Source organism: Tauraco erythrolophus, chromosome 18 (assembly GCF_009769465.1).
Source record: "Tauraco erythrolophus isolate bTauEry1 chromosome 18, bTauEry1.pri, whole genome shotgun sequence".
NCBI classification, from domain to species: domain Eukaryota; kingdom Metazoa; phylum Chordata; class Aves; order Musophagiformes; family Musophagidae; genus Tauraco; species Tauraco erythrolophus.
The window spans coordinates 6,933,111-6,945,518 of record NC_141482.1 but is presented as its reverse complement, the minus strand read 5'-3'; positions in this window follow the sequence as shown (position 1 = coordinate 6,945,518).

Sequence of the window (12,408 nt, the reverse complement as noted above, 5' to 3'; positions counted from 1 at the left end):
GAACCAACTGCTTCATAAATGATGGGGCGTCTGTTCCTCAGGCAGAAAGGGCTTAGCAAAAGGTAGGAATAGTCACCCCCCTTGCCCTGGGCTTCTTTTTCTTCCAGTAATTAGTAAAACCCCAATTCACAACGGATAACTGAATAGATGTTTTAAGTGTGGGCTACAAGGAGAAACAGGTGGTGATGAAAAGAGTCCTGAAGCTCAGGAGAGCTGGTGCGGCATCAGACTCTCCCAGATGACCTTTGATGAGTCCTTTGATCCTCATACCCCCCGGTAATGCCAATAAGGAGCCGTCCCTCTCCCCCGCTCCCATCAGCCTGGGCCACAGCCCCCCAGGGTGACACATGCGCTCAGGACCAGTGCAACAATGCTCCATGTCCAGCTGGAACTGTGGAGCAACGGATGCGAGGGCTGTGGGGTGGGATGCTCACACTGCCTTTTTTTTTTTTTTTTTAAATGTTTTTTTTCAGGCCAGGAATGCGCAGTGCTCTCTTCCCAGGGCTTAGTTTGCCTCGAACAGCGAGGACAGCTGGCAGGAGAGGTCAGCCACACTCAGGGCTCAGCCTCCATCATTTCCTGCTACTTCATCTCAATCCTCCCTTTCCTGGGGTCTCTTACAGGATCCTTTTTCTTCCTCTGAGGGACTATTTCAGGATCCAGAAGCACATTGCTAGGGATCCACAGGGATGGGAAATTACTGTAAGAGAAGCTTTGCTGGTGAAGCTTAGTCCTAATTCCTAGTCTGGAGCAGGAGGTTTTATCTGTATCTGAGAGTGCCTGTAACGTGGGCTGTTCTCAAAGCAGCTGCTGGGGAACCATGAGAAAACGGCCTCAGCATGGCCAAAATATCCCTCGGCTGTATTGCACTTTGCCTGGACAAAAGCAGGATCCCGCAAAGTCACTGCGAAGGACCGGCTATGTGGGGTTTGTCCATCCAAAGCTCTCCACAACACCTGCTGCTCTGGGGCTCGCTGGAGAAATGCCCTGAAAACTGTGCCGCTGCAACGGGCAGGTCCTCTCTGCGCCTTGCTCACTCAGCAGAACGTCACAGCCGGGTTATATTTAAGTCCTCAGCTTGAATATCATTGTCATAACCTCCCATGCGATCTGCCTGGGCAGTGTCATAATTAATAGTGCCCTTGCTCAGAGTACAAGTGGAACATGTGATGGCTCAGCTAGCTATAAATCACGACAGAGTTTCCATCTGGTCCAGCATCTATTTATACCTCACCAGCCCCAATTAACTTTGAAACTTGGGGCTGGCAGTTAAGGAGAAAAATTGTTCTTGAAAAGTGTGATGGGATACGCAATGGTATGGATTGGGAAGGAGGAGATGGCGGCGGCTGCTCTCTTCTCTGCAGAGGGAACTGTATCGCCCAGCGCTCCAGGGGACAGTGAAAGGCAGCTCCCGAGACCAGGCTGGCCTTTGAATCTGTTCAACGTCAGCTGCAAGATCCCAAGGGAGACACAGAAGTTCAGGGCTGAGGGTCAGTGCCTGGATCCTAACACATGTCCCCTGATGCCAGCCGGACACCTGCCTGCCCCGGGCACTGCTTCCTGCCCCGGCCATGGCTCTGGTCCCATGTCTCAGTGGCATGTCACATGTCAGGCAGTGGCTCCACTGAGCCAAGGGGGTTGTAGATGAGGTCCAGGAGCACCAAGCAGCAAGAGATTTTTGAAAAAGCATCTATGGGTGGTGGGACCAGGCTCTGCAGGGTGAGGGTCTCCTCCATGAAGAAGCGTGGTCCACCAGGCTGATTGCACTTCACTGTCAGTCATACCAGGTCAGCCCCATGAGGCTGATGCCTGGGCATGCTTCTAGATCCAACCCCCTTCAGCCCTGTAACTGCTGCTCTTTCAACAATCAAGCTGCTGTCAGTAGAGATTGAAGGACTGAAGCCCAGCATGAGCCAGCCAAGGGAAGCCAGCAGAGTCCTGAGAAAATGGCACATCATCATCATCCTGTGCGCATCCAGATTCCTTCAACACAGGCGCAAAATCAAGTCTGGAGGGCTTGGTGCAATTTGAGAAAGCTCCTCAGCAAAGACTCCATCATGAAGGTTTTCATCCTGGTTTAGAGACCTGCAGTGCCACTCTCCTGATGCACACATCAGCCCAGCATCAAACTTGTAGCTGCCAGATATGGAGTTAAAGAGCACAGCCTGACCTGGTGCTTAACAGCCCTGAACAGTCTGGAGAAGTCTGAATTCAGCAGGTTCCACCCAGCCCTGAGGAGGTCACAGATGTGAGGCTGAAGCTGCTGTGGGTCAGTCTCTTCAAGCGCCACAGCCCTTGACACTGTTGTCCCAACACTGTTCCCATGACAGCGTGTTCCTACCACCAGCTGAAGGCTACGACTCCCTGCTCTGTCCCCAAAGTATTTCATGGCGTGTTGCTCCAGCCTATCTACATCTTCCTCACACGGTTCTGGGGCTGGTTTGAGCTCTAGTCCTCATGTGTCATTCCAGCAGCGTTCAGGTGTGGCTGCAAACACTTACCTTGGGACTGGCATGGGGTGTAAAATGGCCCAGTGCAAAGAGGCCAGCGGAGCTCCTGTGGGCTCCAGCACAAGGGGCTGTGGCTGGGCACGGCAGTAAGGGATGGGATGAGGAGTACCTGGGCTGTGGCATCCCCTGGGCAGACCCCCCAGCTCCACTGGGCAGTGGGGTGGCTGGGGAAGATGGGATGCTGGGGGCATACTGGGCACCACATCTCTCTCCATCCATGCTGGAGCAAAGCCCCAGCGAGGGGCACAGTGCAGGGATGCTGTGCTACTGCCTTCCTAAAAGAGTCAAATTCTGCACCTGGTTCTTTGGTACCCGCCTCCCCCATCCCTCCCTCCCTCCTGCTTTTCAGCTTTTTCGCTCTTGCAGCAGTGTTACTCCTGGAGTCCTGGCTGGCTCCCAGCTCAGGTAATTACACGCTGTCCCCTGGTATTTGAGCAGGATATTTGTTCTCCCTGATTTCCTGTCCTACACGCCTGTGTGGTGCTGCAGGCACCTGTCACCCCGAGCGAGTGTATTTCCCTGGCAAAGGCACTCGCCCCAGTGTGTCCAGCTCCAGCACTAAGTGGGCAATTTGTAAACATGGGATTATGTAGATGCCTTCCCCAGGGAGCCCCAGTGGGCTGTAGGGCGCCTGGGCTGGACACGGTGCCCTGTCCAGGTGTGGAGCTGTGGCACTATCCCCGTCCCCACCTCAGCAGGACCCCACTCAGCCTGGATCATTAGCTGAGAAGGCTCCCAGCCTCCCAGCTCCCTCTTTAAAAGGCTGTTTGTGGCTCACACCATGTCACCTCTTCTCATTTGCTATAAACTTTCCCTTCTGTTTTAGGTTAACTGTTTACCGAAGCGATCTCCAGCACTTATGGCACACACCTTCAAGAAGGCAGGAGAAATGGGTTAATGTGTGTCAGCTTTAAAACCTGCTTTAAAACCCACCAGAAGATCATGAACAGAGCAGCAGCATTGAGCCCTTCTCCTGCAGCCCAGGAGCTCTGCTGTAGCCAACCACTGCTGAGCTGGAGCTGGGAATGCTCCACCAGCCTCTGGGCTCATTTCTACCATGGCCCTGGGCACGGGTGGATCACCGTGCTGCAGCTCACTCCATGGCAGTAAGAATGAGCTCTAGGGAGGAAAAAGTCCTACTTTCTAGCAGATCATATCTATTCTTGTGCTTTATTGGACTCCCTCTAAAGGAACCTTGCAGAAAGTTGGCAACAGTTTGCTTTTTTCTTCAGTTTCTGGAGCAGAGCTGTCTCATTAGCTGAAGGCTTGCAGAGCTGCAGGGAGAAAGAAGTAAGTTCTCAGAGAAAAAGTGGAGCACGGTCCTGTTTCCTGAGGGTGGAGGGGAAAAGCCCCAGATGGTGGAACTCAACCCTGTGCTGCAATAAGCCACCTTTGCTCATGCTACCTGACCACTGCAGAGCCTGTTAAGATCACCCTGCCCTTGGGCAGGAAGGAATCAATTTTGCTGGCCAGGCTGGACTTGACATTCCAGCCTCTTGATAAGAAGAGTCGTGGGGCTCAACGCCTTCTGCTTTGTGGCGTGCGTGCAAAGCGATGCAATATGTTATCAGCCTCAGGCAGCTGCACGGAGTCCCCGTTTGCAGAGGGTCAGGCGAGGGGCAATCCTACAGCTGCCGGCTCCTTCTGTCCAGCTTCTGCTGACTGCGGCACGGCTCCGGGCTCTGCTGCAGCCACGGTGCTGTCGGGCTGCAGCTGGTAACTGTAGAACTCTAGAGAATAAGAGCCACATTATAAAGCCACATTTTCCTTCTTGGGAAGGAACTCACTAGTAAGCATTTCGTAAGATTGGCATTCTTTTTTTTGCAAAGTCTCCAAATTTGTACTGGGTGGTAGGCAGGTGCCAGCAGCCTGGGAATTGAGACGGACGCCTGGCACGGGTTTGCTCCATGTGCAGCAGTGATAACCCTGAGCGGCTTCTCTCCGCTGCCGACCTCGGCCTCCCAAGCAATGGGAGTGCTCCAAGAGGATGATTATGCTGGTCCTGCTATTTTCTCAGTCAGTTCCCAGGAGCCTTCTTCATCCCGGTGCTTACAGACTCCGCTGGCTCACGGTTTCCATGCGCTCGGGACTGCATGGAGATATTATTATCCCAAGGGCTGAGTCCCAGGGCAAGCAGAGCAGATGGCTGCCTCCGACAGCAAGAAAATTGAGAGAGAGAAAGGAGAGGGTGGGGGAGAGCAAAATCTGTGACACCCTTAGTGTTCCTCAATAAATGTTTCCTCTTAAAATGGTGAATTCCTCTAGCTCTGGGGGAGTTGTACTGGGCAGTAAAGATGGCAATAGACCATATGTGGGAGACTGGCCCTACAGGAAACAAACACCAATTCCAGGTTTTCTCGAGCACCCATGGGAGGGACCAGCGTGGGTTTCCTGGCAGTGTTGTGAATGGAAGGCAGGCTGGGTCCTGGAGGCATCTCATGGGGCAACCAGAGGTATCTGGGCCATGGCAAGTGAACGAGGTCAGCAGAGGAGTCAGGAGCCTGACAGACCCCTCACTGGCAGGAGGGTCGCGCTCCGAACCCGCTCAAGCTAACCAAGGTGTGGGGGGTACACACGCACGTGATTCACCAGACCGATGCAGCATGGAGTTAACCATGTCACTGTGAGCCAGAGCACAGCCCTGGCTGCCTCCTCTCTTCTTGGAGGTTTCTTCAAACCTTTGGCAATGAGAAAGCCATGGAAGATGAAGCTGTTTTGTCCCACGGAGATGGCAGTTGCATGAACGCTGGGTGCTGGGCAGACTAAGCAGCCCTTGGCTTCAACCACGGGAGACACTCAGAGCCCGGCGCTTGCAGGATGCTGTGCAATTCACCTGCCACATTTCACAGACCGCACTCAGTACCCTGGTGTGGGGTGGCAGTCATTACTGGCCTCCTTCTCGTTGAGCTAATTTGCAGCCTCGCTTTGCAGAGCAGCTCCACGTTCAGGCTGTGCTTGGGGACAACTGGTGGCAGATGGTGTGCGTGTGCTGGCGAGGCAGTGCCACGTCACAGGCTCTTGGAGACATTTGGCCAGGTTGCCTGACAGCCACGTCCCACCACCCATGAGTTCAGCTTCCTGGCAAAGCCAGCTCTCCACTTCTGAGGAGCGCTCCTCTCCCCGTCAGCAGGCAGAGCCGGCATCAAACATTTTATCTTTGCTTCCTCGCAGGCAAGAGGCTCGTTGGTGGGGCTGCCTGCTGCCCAGGACCGGAGGAATCTGCCACCACAGCAAAATCCACGCAACCGAACAGGGAGCTGTGGTCCCCTGCCAGTCTGGACCACCCCCACCTGCTGCATCACACCCTAAACTGCACTGTGTGTTTCCTCTGGTGAGGAATATCTTATTCCCATGATTTTGGATAAAACCCAGCACAAGCAAACCATAACTGATGGTAGGTGTGACAAATAATGATGATCATGGGAATGATGGCATCATAGCTTCTTCGATGTTTCTTTTGGTTTCTTCCATCATTTAGATATACATGCAGAGAAGACCACAGAGGTATGGCCATGTAAAGAAGAAGTGAGCATATAAAGAAGCATCAAAGGAACATATCACAAAGGATAGTAACACCAGCGCTCTGAAGACTGGAAGGGTATAACAGCCTGGGCAGTCTGAGCTCACCTGCTCAAGAAAACCGCCCATTCTTGCTGCCTTCTGGCTATAAGATCTGAGCCGCTGCAGAGTAAACATGCCATTGCTGGGCTTTCAGGATGCCGTCCCCAGGACATTGTCCTGGTCTATTACAATTGTTGTCTGTATTAACAGTACTAACAGCAGTGCTATACGTGCCCACGGGAGGTTCCTGGGCACTGTGGGGGCTGTCCCATCATGTGTAGGTGGAGGCTTGGCTGCCTGCCTGCCTACCATGGGGCTTCTGTGGGACTGAGGTGCAAAATGACAGCTTTGAGGGGTGAATGTCGTTTGCTAGTGCTGCAACAGGAGCCTGTCCTGCTCCTGTCCCTGCCTGCTTTTAGATGGCATTAGAGCATCCAGCTAAAAGCCTGTGCCTGGCAGTCCTGACTACTGACAGCTCTTTCACCAGCACTGCCCACACCCTGGGAAAAAGGCTTTATCCCTCCGTCTGTAGCTTTGGCTGCAGAAGAGAGCTCTCTGTGCACTTTCATTAGACTAAATGACAGGAACATTTGAGGCCTGGGCCCGCTTGCATTCTAGGCTCAGAACAGCCACAGATGCAAATGACAGGATTTGATTAAGTCCATTTCCCAGGCGGGACAGGAGATGGGCCCCTGACAGTGGTGTAGATTTGCCTCTATTCTTACTCAAAGGTCATTAAATTAAGATTTCATGAGACCCCACACTGTTATAAATGTTGCTGAGCTCATTTCTCTCACTGGGCAGTGATTTATCTCACAGGCTTGATAAAATGACTAAGCTAAAAAATGTCGCCCAGTGTCACTGACTTGTAAGTAAGGTAAAAGGAACAGGAGAAAGACATGATGGATTTTTCCTACCAAGGGAAGTATTAATAGATGGTTTCTTCCTGATGTTCTCATTAGTCCTCTTTCATTCATCCTCAGGACCTGCCAAGCACAAATGACACCACCCATTCTGCACCAGAACAGAGAGCAGATGCCCCTGTGCAACCTTCCTGCCCTGAAAACCCCTTTAGACTCCCATTTCTGTCTCACCCTGCTTAGTAGCTGATGTATTCAAGGGGAGGGAAGCAAGAGATCGGAGTACTTCAAGAACCTTATACTACCACATCCAGCCTTATCTCCTGAAATTTCTTATACCTTCTGGCAGGGTTCAGAGAAGGCAAGTGGCAGCACCATGGTGCCAGGACACAACCCTTTTCCCTCCTCATCCAGCAGTGCAGTGAGGAGCTTACAAAAAAATGATGCCCTAGATTAATTTGCCTTCCTTTCTGTCTGTGAGTAGGTTGCAGACTCCTTTACTTTCTTTCGATCTAATCAAGAATATGTTTTTTTCTTGAATCCTTCCTCCCAGAAATGAATGCCAAAAAATTAGCTTTGTTGCTTAGTTGTGACTGATTGTGATTCACGTTAAATTGCTTCTGTTCCCTTATTGGACGTGTTGGCTGGTTCCTGGTATGAGTTATTGAATTACTGCTCTGACAGAGAAGAAATAGCGACTGAGTGGCAAGTGAGTCCAAGAAAATCCAGGAAAGAGGCAGATTCGGGTATGTTACCAACCATAGGCTTCTTGGTTCCCCTAATAATAATAAAAAAATCAGAGTGTTTATGTGTAGGAGTGCACTTGGAGAAGGAAGCGGAGCAGAGGGCTTTTGAGGCATTTTCCCCAGGGTTTCTGAGCACCCCAGAACCCCAGCCACGTGTTAGGAGTACAGTTAGAGCCATCCCAAGGTACGCGTGCAGCCTGTCTGGCAGATCCCAAAAAGAAAGGACCTGCTGTGCTCACTCGGTACCAACGTGCCGTGCATGTCTAGCAAAGCCATTTTGCTTGAGTTTATCAGATGTACCGTGCAACGGTATAGCTCATGTGCAGGAAAAAAATGGAGAAGAGAAATATGGGAGGCCTAACACAACACTCCATGCTTGAGCCATTTTCTGTTTCTTTGCTTTTAGTGAGCTGTTCCCAACTTTCTCCCAGGATGCATGCAGAATCACAAAACCTTCTGAACATCATGGCAAAGCAATTAAGTGAAGGGAGAAACAGTGGGCCCAGAACAGTGTATGCATGTATAGCAACTTGCATCATTACATTTTGCTGAGCAAAGCCACTAAACCACAAATGAGGAACAGGAAAAGCAAAGCAACTTGACATTGCTCCTTTATATGACCGACCACACGCAGATCACATGGCTACACTAGCTTGAGGAGCAGAGATACTTCTCTTTCTTCTGCTCCTCCTTATTGTACCCTGAGGAGCTTATAAATGCTGAAATGTTGGTTTTCCCATCTCATTTTGCTTTTCTGTTTTGGTAATAGTGTCGCTGTACCGCGGTTTAAGGTAATAATAAATGAAGCAAGACCCACTTTTGGATGTAGAAGCCCTTCTTCAGATCCATCTGTCCAGATTCCTTATTTCCTTACACCATCACAGCTCCAATACTGCTAAGACTAAAAGGCCTAAAGAAGGGCATATGTGCTCAAAAGCTCATCTTTGTTTTCCAGCTAGACCGGTTAGTCTGCTAAAAGATACTCTCTCTTCTGCACTGCCGTTTGCCTTTCCTCTGTCTGCAGCTGATGGGCTGCAGGTTTGAGCGCAGCTCTGGGACATCCAATGGCTGGTAGCACTTGCAGTTCCAGGGCTCACGGCAGTTTTGCAATGCTTTCTGCAAGAAATCTGGCAGAAAACCAGTTTAAAACAAAAAGACACACTGTGTCGCAGTTCCTGGGGCTACAACTACAGATTACTTCATTCCTTGATATATTTATGTTTGCAAACTGTTTAGGTATGTGTTTATGATGGTTTTGTTATCCCTTTGCGTCTCAAACTCACCCAGCTTGGGGAGCCATCTTCTGCTATTTTAATTTCATCGTTTCTTTAACACAGTTGCTTCTTTATTAAGGGCTTTTTGTGTTCCAAGGCAGCTGGCTTAATATAGATAATTAGATAAAGTTTTGGCAATCCAAGGGTAAACTCATTAACACGTTCCCATGTACCGTCCTGGCCTTTGGCTGATCTGTGAGTATTCGATAAATGAATCAGGCCTGAAATAAAGATGTTTTGCAGAACCAGGCAGATCTTTAATATGAATAGGGAAGTCTCAGTTGGGATTTGCAAGAAAGCCTCAGGCTGTTATGGACCCCAATCCTTACTCCTGCAGGATTCACCTTAGGCAAGAAACTAAAGGAATCAAAAGAGAAGCAACACTTGTGTATTTTTCTGAACCTGGATGGTCTCAGATCAGCTGTAGCATCCTGGCCAGAGATCTGGTGATGGCTGGCGGCTTTCTGGGAATTTGAGCAAAAATTCAGCTATGTCTTCTCTTCAGCCTTCAATGCAGCAAGAGCATGGCCTATTCCTTTTCATCCCTGATGACAGCTATTAACTCTGGGCAGAGGAAAGAGTGTATCTCAACCAAGGAGAAGGCCAGGCTACCAGGAAAAATGATACAGTGCTGAAAGGGGCTATGTAACTGTGGCAATATTTTCTTATTTCATGTTTATTTCCGTGCTGCTCTGAAAAGGTGACCAAATGCTTGTCACTAGGTAAGACTCAAAGCTAAACTGAACCTTGGTTTTAAATTCTCTTTCATGTTTTGCCAGATCAGACTGTCTTACAGTTCGGCAGAGAGATGACATTTTGTTTTGTAAATACCCACAGACAGAACTTGAGATTTCCCTGGAAGGCTTTACAGCTTTACAAAAAAGTAGATCAAATCTAGTAACATATTGAATTCGGCTACCGAAATTTCAGGAAGACCGCTGTGACGAAATGTCCTTAGTTTGCCCTTGAGAGAAACCTTCATTATAACAAAACAGCTTTTTCATATGGAAATAGCAGGTGGCAGGAGTAAAAACAGACTTCATTTTCAGAGAAACAGACGGAACAATTCCAAGAAAAGCGGAATAGCAGAGCTAGGTTGGAATTGTTCACAGTTTCATTCTGCAAAAATACTCTACTTTTGCCATGACTGAAGTGAGAGAAGGTGTCGCCCCATATCCTCAGTGTTTATCAGCCCAATCAGTACACCTCAAATGCAAGAGTCTGCTGTAAGGACCAGAGCTTAAATATAAATTTGGAAGAAATATAGTTCAGTTTGTTTGGGAAAGCTCTAGAAAGCCTATCCCAGAGCTGCACACTGAACTTCTGGGGAGAAAAAAGCAATTAAGAGCACTGAATATATGAAATAATCCTTGTACCAGTGTCAGACAAAACTGAACTCGCAGCTCTCGGAGCTGTGATTTATTAATCCTTTTATCAGGCCTATGCCATCCTCTGAATTATTTTCCAGCTCTGACTGCTGGTAAGCATTTCCTTGGAAGCTGTGGACTGTTAAACTACTAATGCTCTAGTGGTAGGTGCTTAGTAAGAAAAAGTCATCTTGAACCACAAACCAGAATAAAGAACAGATATCCAGTTGGAGATGTGCTACTTTGGAGCTCTCCCTGTGACTTCCCTGAGAAAAGTGAAGTTTTTGAGAGTCATTTGCACAGGGAGGCAGAGGAACAGTCATCTCCTCTTCCACAATTGACTCATCGCACATAGGAATTTGAGATTTGGAGCAGAAATGGAAGGAGGGAAACTGTTGTCCTATTTAGGAGGACCCTTAAAACTCCACCCTATGCTTTAAATTCTTTTTTTGACAGTCAGGGTTTGCACAGGATGAAGGCTAAATATTTAATGTATTTTTTCTAATTATAAAGAAACTTTTCAGAGCTCTAGGCAGCTTGTACAGTTCTTTAAGCTTCCAATTTTTAGGCCTTTAGATAGTTCATATTTCAAAGGAGCAAAGCAAATACCAAAAACCCAGGCTCAACTTTTAAGTATGGCCTGAAGCAGACACATATTGCTGGGAGAGAAGCAGCCTTTCCCAGAGACATTCAGAGAAAACCTCATGCCAGGCGCCCCTATGCTTTATACCAAAGAAGGAGCTCCACCACGCCGTGTATTAGGGAGAGGTTTCTCCCATATTTGCCATAAGGGGCCCAGACTTGTCTAAGTTGATCTCACCAAACCCCAAAGGGATCAATCCTCCTGCCAAATGCAGCTTTCTCCTTTGGCTGCATCTCCCCATGAAGAAATCCAGATAATCTGCACACGCTGAGGAGTAAAACATTATTAAAATTTTAATAGATCTAACTCTGATTACAACATGGAGGTGTATTTCTTCCATAGCTACTTTTCCAGTAGAAATCACACTTCAACGGCACCTGGAAGGCAGCTGATTGTGAGAAAGACGGAGCTCTGCGAGCCCCAGGCAGCCAAGCCTTGGAACTGACACTGGTCTGGAAGACCTGCACAGCAGTCTGGTATTAAATACCACGAGAGAACAAGAATGAGAAATCAGGAAATAGAGTAGTATTGGTATTTCCTAAAGATCAGAGTTTCCTATAAAATGAACACTTGCCATGAAATTTCACAATATCAAGACATTTGCCTTTCTTTAGAGCTTGTCAGAAACAGCTAAAAAATAAAGATCAGGGCTTGGGGAAGTTACCTCTTCAAACCTCTCTTAGCATGCTGCTTTGAAACTGGATTTCCGTGAGGTCGTTGAGTTGGCAGCTGTGAAGGGCTTGCTATGTGTTCCTTGGCTTGAATTTTTTTTTAGGCATTACCTGGCATTAGATGTACACGACAAGTCTACAGGTCTCAACGGCTACAAATTTTACAGCAATATATTCGGTTCCATTGCTGCTTGGTTTTTGCACTGCTCCTATTTATGAGCCAACCATAAATTACCTGAGTTTAATTCATGACCTAGAGTTCAGTGCATTTCCCCAGAAATAGCATTCTCTGTTTGTGACACTACTGCCAAAATTGCATTCCTGGAGCTGAATTCCTATCCCTTCCAAGGCATTTGTTCTACCCATATTTCCCATCACACTACTTTATACTATTTAGGTCATTTATATTTTCATGCTCTCACAGTTACTTACATGTTGCCTTGTTGCTTTGCAATTATGCTCTTAACTGTGTTCTCCAAAGTCACCTTTAGACCTTTAACACCTTCAAATTAAAATAGCCATTTGACTTCAGTCCAAATTGCATTTGATAGAGAAGCTGTACTAAACCACTTGCATTCCTTGGACAGAAGAAAGAACTGAAAGATGCCCAAAGAAAGTATTATTTAGTCTAGCATTTAGCTGGCAGGGACCGTGAGGAAAACCTGCTGCTCTTTGCTTTAAATGTCGCTTTAATTAAAGTTAATAATAATGCTAATACTAATTCTATCCCATGCCAGATGTTTATCCCCGATCCCAGTTTGGTCGCAAATTTAATT